The sequence below is a fragment of the Sinocyclocheilus anshuiensis genome, unplaced genomic scaffold (genome assembly GCF_001515605.1).
Source record: "Sinocyclocheilus anshuiensis isolate Anshui unplaced genomic scaffold, SAMN03320099.WGS_v1.1 scaffold1170, whole genome shotgun sequence".
Lineage (NCBI taxonomy): Eukaryota > Metazoa > Chordata > Actinopteri > Cypriniformes > Cyprinidae > Sinocyclocheilus > Sinocyclocheilus anshuiensis.
The window spans coordinates 927,479-933,848 of record NW_015538055.1 but is presented as its reverse complement, the minus strand read 5'-3'; the positions used below and the strand labels follow the sequence as shown (position 1 = coordinate 933,848).

The window sequence follows — 6,370 nt, the reverse complement described above, 5'->3', positions numbered from 1 at the left end:
GCATTCCAAGTAATATCAATCAAACTGCAGTTGGGTTGTTTTGATTAAGATAATAACTTAAACAAATACAGGTAATTTACAAAATTAAAGTTCATTGAAAGTATGTTTTTTTTACATATTAAAAATTAGTTTTATAGCAAAAGCAGATAACTCCAACAGTCGTTTTTTGGCAAAAGAAGATAACTCCACATTTCATGTTTTAGAGTTAAAAAAAACACTTGTTTAATCTTTGTAATCTCCTCAGATGACAATGTAGATGCATGACAAACGTTGCTGTTGTTGTGTTCATAAACTGTATGGATGTGATTACACACAATACGCGGAGCTTATCCCTCACCATTGTAACGTGCTGCTTTTGCAAGGTTCCGTGAAAACGTTTCAGCTTTTATTTTCCTTTTTCGCCCTGAAGAAGATATCACAGGTTCATCAAGTTCGTCGAAATGATCCATCCTCGATCACTTTTAGTCAGCTTTGACCAAACTCCTCTCAGCTAGCACGTCTTTTCAAAGTGAAAGTAGCCTTGTCCGACCTGAATACAGCGCACTGATTCGCTAAAATGGACTTGTCGGCTTCTGTTCAAAAACAACAAGGGCGCTTGTTGGCTTCTGCCGTAAAACGTGAACTCGTAATGCCTTGAAAGTGGACAAAACCGGCTTTTTTGAAAAAACGTGTTTAGGGTTCAGATATATGTGGAGAATAATGCACGGCAACCAGCTCATTTTTTGAAAAAACGTGTTTAGGGTTCAGATATATGTGGAGAATAATGCACGGCAATCAGCTCATTTTTTTTAAAGTGGCATTTATCGGTTTTTGCAAATGAACTCTTCATATTTATATTTATATTGTTACAGAACCATTTTTTATATTGTATTTTTTCAGTATTTCTGTTTAAATGTTTCCGTATTAAATATAGCAAAACAATTAATGTTACGGTATTGTAGATGTTTTTATTTATTAATGACATAATGTTAAGTATTATATTTATTAATAATGTTATATGTAAATTATAATAAATATAAAACGTACTGGTGTACACTTTCCCTCCAGCTTCTGGCCTTGCTTTGCCATTAATACAGTGATTTAATTTGACTGTTAGTTCAGTCGCATAAAGACTAGCCTTTTATACGTGCGCAGCCATAAATGCAAATGGGCCACGAACATTTTAGCAGTTTGCGCTCATCTCATTAATAGGCTTGTTAATTAATTTTGCAAATACCTTGCAGGGAAAACTTTTTCATATTCAAGGCTGTCTATTGGCACAGGGCCTTTTCATGCAGGCTCCATAATAGGCATATATTGAAAGGAAAATTGATGATTCAAAAACTTGCAGGCACTTCAATTGGAAGCGTCCAATTAAAATAAAATTTTATGCAACAAAGGCCTGATGAGAAAGACTCAGCATCAAAGCAGAGCTCCTTGTACTGTACGTCAGAGTTAATTTCGGACTGAGAGCCATACAGACATGCTCAATAATAGCTCGATATATTTTGTTTATCTGCTTGGGATATTGTTTTGACTGTTGAATGAGACAAACTAATCACTTTAAAAGCCTCCCTGGCCGCTCATTGGTTTCAAATCACTCAGAAATATTACAGCCTTATAATGAATTTGGCTTGATTTGAATCGATAAAAAAGAGCTTGATTTCAGCCTTTTAACAAACAGGAAGGTTTTGCAAGGCCTCATTGTCAAGTGAGTGTAGTTTGAGGAAGGCCTGTTTGAGGAATTGTTCCTGTCACAGATGATTAATTTGGGAATGTGTAGCATATTTACTGCAATAAAGCTCAGAAAAACTGATGACGGAAAACAAAAGAAGGGCTTGCCAGATAACAAGGCAACAGTCCACTCATGTGACTCTTGGGTACCCATACTGCCAAGGCTTGAGGGCCTTCTGTTCACTCTGCTTCATCCAGTTTAAAATCAGCTATTCCTTCCAAAATGAGTGAGAAATGGACAGAAATTTTAACAATGTGTGAAATTTAAACACTTAACTTAAAATGTTTAAAGCAACATTTTTTTATGAAATTTTGATACATTTTATTAAAAACTTTATTAATTTTACCTGATATTTTGTTTCTACTGAAATAGTTTAATAAGAATTTCTTTGCCTAATTCGTGCGACTTATGCGATTATGTTAAAGGGGTCATATGATGTTGCTAAAAAGAACATTATTTTGTGTATTTGGTGTAAGGCAACTCTAGGCATGACAAAGCGGATATCGTCCTCTTTTGGAAGGCCAAACAAAGTAGTTTCGCTTTCACAATGAAACAAAAAGCATATCCACAATATGGCGGCGGCGGCAACAATACTACAGCGAGAATAAAAGTTACGCCTTCTTTCTTTGTGTGAACATTTGGGTGGCGTTATGCAAATCTTCCCACACAGTGACGTAGACATGTGGGGGCGTGTTTAAACGAGGCGTTTTAGGAGGGCATGGACAAGTCTTAACTTTTATAAAGAATATCTCTTTGGATTTGAGACTTTAGTCTTTGCAACTTTACAGATCTCCTTTATGCACCAAGAGCTTGTAACACTCCAAAGAGAAAGGAAAAATTTAAATCGCATCATATGACCCCTTTAAGGCTTTAAATTTTATACTCCACATGGTTCCTTGTTCACTTCTGTATTTATTTATTTATTTGTATTTTGTAATACTAATTATATACTAATAATTTAAATACAAAAAAATTGTATATAATCTTTGAATGAATTGAATGGAGGACTTGAAAGAAAATGCACGTGTGTGTGTTTGGAGCACCCCTCAGTGGACCACTCTCATCCTCCTACACACACCCTCCACTAACACATCAAGCCTGCGTTTGTGTTACAGAGAGAGAGAGACCCATGCAGAGAGGGAGGGAGACGGCGCAAGATGCAGCCAGCTCATTGTTTCGCTTTCACCGTAAATAACGTCATAACTGTGAGATCGTTAGTGAGTTTACGTTTTGCTTTCCCTTCCTGTCTCCTTCCCCCTTGACTTTTAGATTTTTTTTCTTCAAATGTCAGAAAGAGGATGGGCTGCCAGTCCATTTGTTAACAGTTTCATATATTTTTCCCTACGAGACAATTTTCTGCAATGATATTCTCATCCTGACAATAGCGAGAGGAAAGCGCTATTATTGCCTCGCTCCATTGACTCAATCACGGCCCTGCTGAACAGCTCGCCATCTTGTCATTACTGTTTCTTTATTTATTTTTGACTCAATTACACTCTCACAGTGCCGTCCCACTTATATCGGTGACGAAAAACACACACACACACTTATTGCTTGATTGAATTAAATATGATATTACTAAAGCACAACCTGCAATATTTAGCAAGGAAGGACGCACATGTTTCTCTTAAGAATTTTTTGGCCAGGAGAAGCCTGAGCGCTCGTTTGCATTCATTAAAGGCCCTCCCTATCAGGTCGCCTTTGGTCGGCCATTATTTTCTCCACAATAATGGAAACGTATATGGAGACGAAGGGAGTTTGGCACTAGATTGGGGTGAGGGGGATGCCGGGTGGTCTCAGCATGCGCAAAATATATTAATTCACCTCTTGTCATTTTTGCTTGGATAATTCTAATGTTGTCATGGTAATTTGGAGCCAGGAGGCAGCAGGTCACTTTCCAAACAGAGAGCATGTGCGGTGAGACTGAATCCTTGCGAGGGGCTGATAAGACGTCGTGTGCAGCCTTCAGCCTCATGATGAATCACCCGCTTATCTGTGCAGACCCAAAGAGCCGGCTACCACCGCACGAGACTGACAGAGAGAGGGAGGGAGGGAGGGAGAGAGAGAGAGATTTGTCATTATCAGCAAATAAGGGATAAAATGCTTGCACACAATAACAGCCATGTTCCCTATGCAAACCTGCTTGAATACCTGAATGGTGGCGCTATCAGCGCATGACGACTGGCTTCGGAAACATTTTTATCATCTCTTCAATTTTCTCACTATTGTGTGAACATATTCGATACGGTTTGTTCTGGAAGACACGTGAGGCCCGTTATGGGAAAACTGATTTTGTTTAGGTGACTCAATCAGGGATGGTTTATAGGGGAGACCGGGGTTAGTTATCACAAAGACTTGTTGTATCTCAGGGGTTACTTCAAGGAAATGTAAGTCAAAGAGGTTCGCCTGACATAGTTCGGGATCCCTCCCCAGGCAATAACAGTGGAAGTATTCAAAAATAGTGGAAGTGGAAGCTTTTTGTAGCCAAGGCTATACAGACGTTCAAAACAAACTTCCCTGAGAAATATTCACTGGGGTAAAAAAAAGTGTGACAGCTAGCCCGGGTCTCTTCTACCCTCAGAGAAAGTTTTGTATCAGCGTGTTAGTGTATCACTGAGGGATTTTATTAATACGTAAATACAGGATCTCTGTGTGTTCTTGCTTATTAGAACACGGTCACCCACCGTGTGTGAGGTAGGAGGGGATTAAACTCGCACACACACATACTGTTTGTCAGCTGCACGTGGACTTCCTACTAAACGGATGCTTACTGCCTCTGGGCAGCTTCCCCCATCTCACTCCACTCTCTCTCTCCTCTGTGTGCGTGTGCGCTGAACCAGTAGTGAATAGCCTGTGATAACTGCTGATGAGGTGTCATAATCCTGAAAACAGGATCCTTTATTTTTCACACATATTGTCGATCAACTTCTCCACTTTTCAGGCCATTTTACATGGCGTGGAAAGGTTGCCAGGGTACCAGTGGTGGAGAAGCTACTTTAAAACTGTAGCTCACCAAGTTACAAGCTACTCGTGATTTAAAACAGTTAAACAACTGTCAAGCTGCTCTTTTGAAAAAGTAGTTAGCTACACTAGAATCTAATAATAAAAAGCAAAACTACATTGAAGCCATTTAAGTGGGCACTATTGTTTTAATATAAATCACATTTTATTTATATAGTTAATCTTTAACAATACTAATAATTTAATAACATTATTAAATGTGACCTTTAGCAAATCTTAAAATGTTACATATTATTTTTCACTGTACAATGTACAATGTGAGGAATAACATTTACTTGTAGCAATTAAAACTATAGCTTTTTTAAATTATAGCTTTTAGCTTGTTTGTATTTAAAGTAGATAAAATACTAAAGAATTTTAAAATGAAATATTTTATCATTTTTTTCTTTTTCTTTCTTTCTTTCTTTCTTTCTTTCTTTCTTTCTTTCTTTCTTTCTTTCACCATCTGGTTTTCCCTGAAGTACCATTTAAATTCTCTTGAGAATTCATCTAGAAACATGAGTTCTCATGTAATCTCACGGCTTTTCATTGAAGTTTGTAAATTAATCACTGTCTAAAATCGCACCGCATGGTTTCCGAGCTCCAATTAGAAAGCCTGTACGCCTTTCTTTTATTTAGCACATCACTAGCTCTCTGTCTACAAGCTGTAGTCCTTCTATTTGTTCATTAGTGTAAGATTTTTATGCATTAGGAAAATGGAAGAAATGTAAATGGCAACGTAATAGATATTCATGAACATCAGGAAACCATGCATATGCATGAACTAACGAATGCATATTCAATTCTAAGTTAGTAAGACTGATTCAGCTCGATTCTTGAAAGTAATAAGAGTAGGAGAGAAAGATGGAGGGACAGACAATGGAAGGAGGGAAGCGCTAGACTAAAATGTGCTCAATACAATATATAAGTTTGGTGACTTAATTGTTTAAGTATTGAAAGAGGTTTGTGATTTTTCTGTGGTTTGGGCTCGTTCTTGCCTTGGGTCATGCATCAACAATTCCTTCTAACCTTATGTTCTTATGTAACATCCTTCAGAGTCCTTTTTTGGTGTGAACAGAGCAGTATGGCTTAGGGCTGTGTATCACCAGCAAAGTCATGATACGATACATATCACGATACAGAGGTCACGATACGATACGTATCACGATACATGACTGCACTGAATTTCACCTCAGCAGAGTTTAGAAAAACAGCTGTTTATTAAACACTGCTTACTATAGTGCCATTTCTAACTATTGGCAGAGCAGGCAGCTGACCTCTGCATTATGAAGGGCCTCCATAACTGTACCACAGTACAATATAGGTAATGGCATGTGTTTCATGTTTACATTGTGCACTCCCCACCAGGTACAATATTCTGATTGTTTGCATCTTATTTTTAAGACCATAAATAATGATGTACTTGTTCTAATACATTTATATTGTAATGTACTCATTCTAATATTTAAAAAATAATTTACATTGATGGTAGGTTATCGTTGCACAAATTAAAACACTCTCAACAATTAAAAAAAAAAATTAGAAGAGTTCTAAACTAACGCGCTGTCTTCACTCTATCTAACGCACACACTCTCAAGGCTGATTTAAGGCTGATTTATACTCGACGCGTCCGCAAGTTCGCTTTGAGTGCGCGCG

At 37.7% G+C, this 6,370-nt stretch overlaps 1 protein-coding gene and 1 long non-coding RNA gene across 2 annotated transcripts in view; one reads left to right on the top strand and one right to left on the bottom strand.

The window, feature by feature from the left end:
- Window positions 1–6,370, top strand: part of msi2b (musashi RNA-binding protein 2b) — a 290,893-nt gene that overhangs the window by 132,164 nt on the left and 152,359 nt on the right. The window lies entirely within an intron of this gene.
- The window catches only part of LOC107682673 (uncharacterized), a 12,315-nt gene continuing 6,487 nt past the window's right edge, over window positions 543–6,370 (bottom strand). Inside the window, exons 2-3 of the long non-coding RNA XR_001633560.1 lie at window positions 4,514–4,521; window positions 543–653 (exon numbers count right to left, since the gene is read on the bottom strand). This is a non-coding gene — a long non-coding RNA (uncharacterized LOC107682673). The remainder of the gene's footprint in view (window positions 654–4,513; window positions 4,522–6,370) is intronic.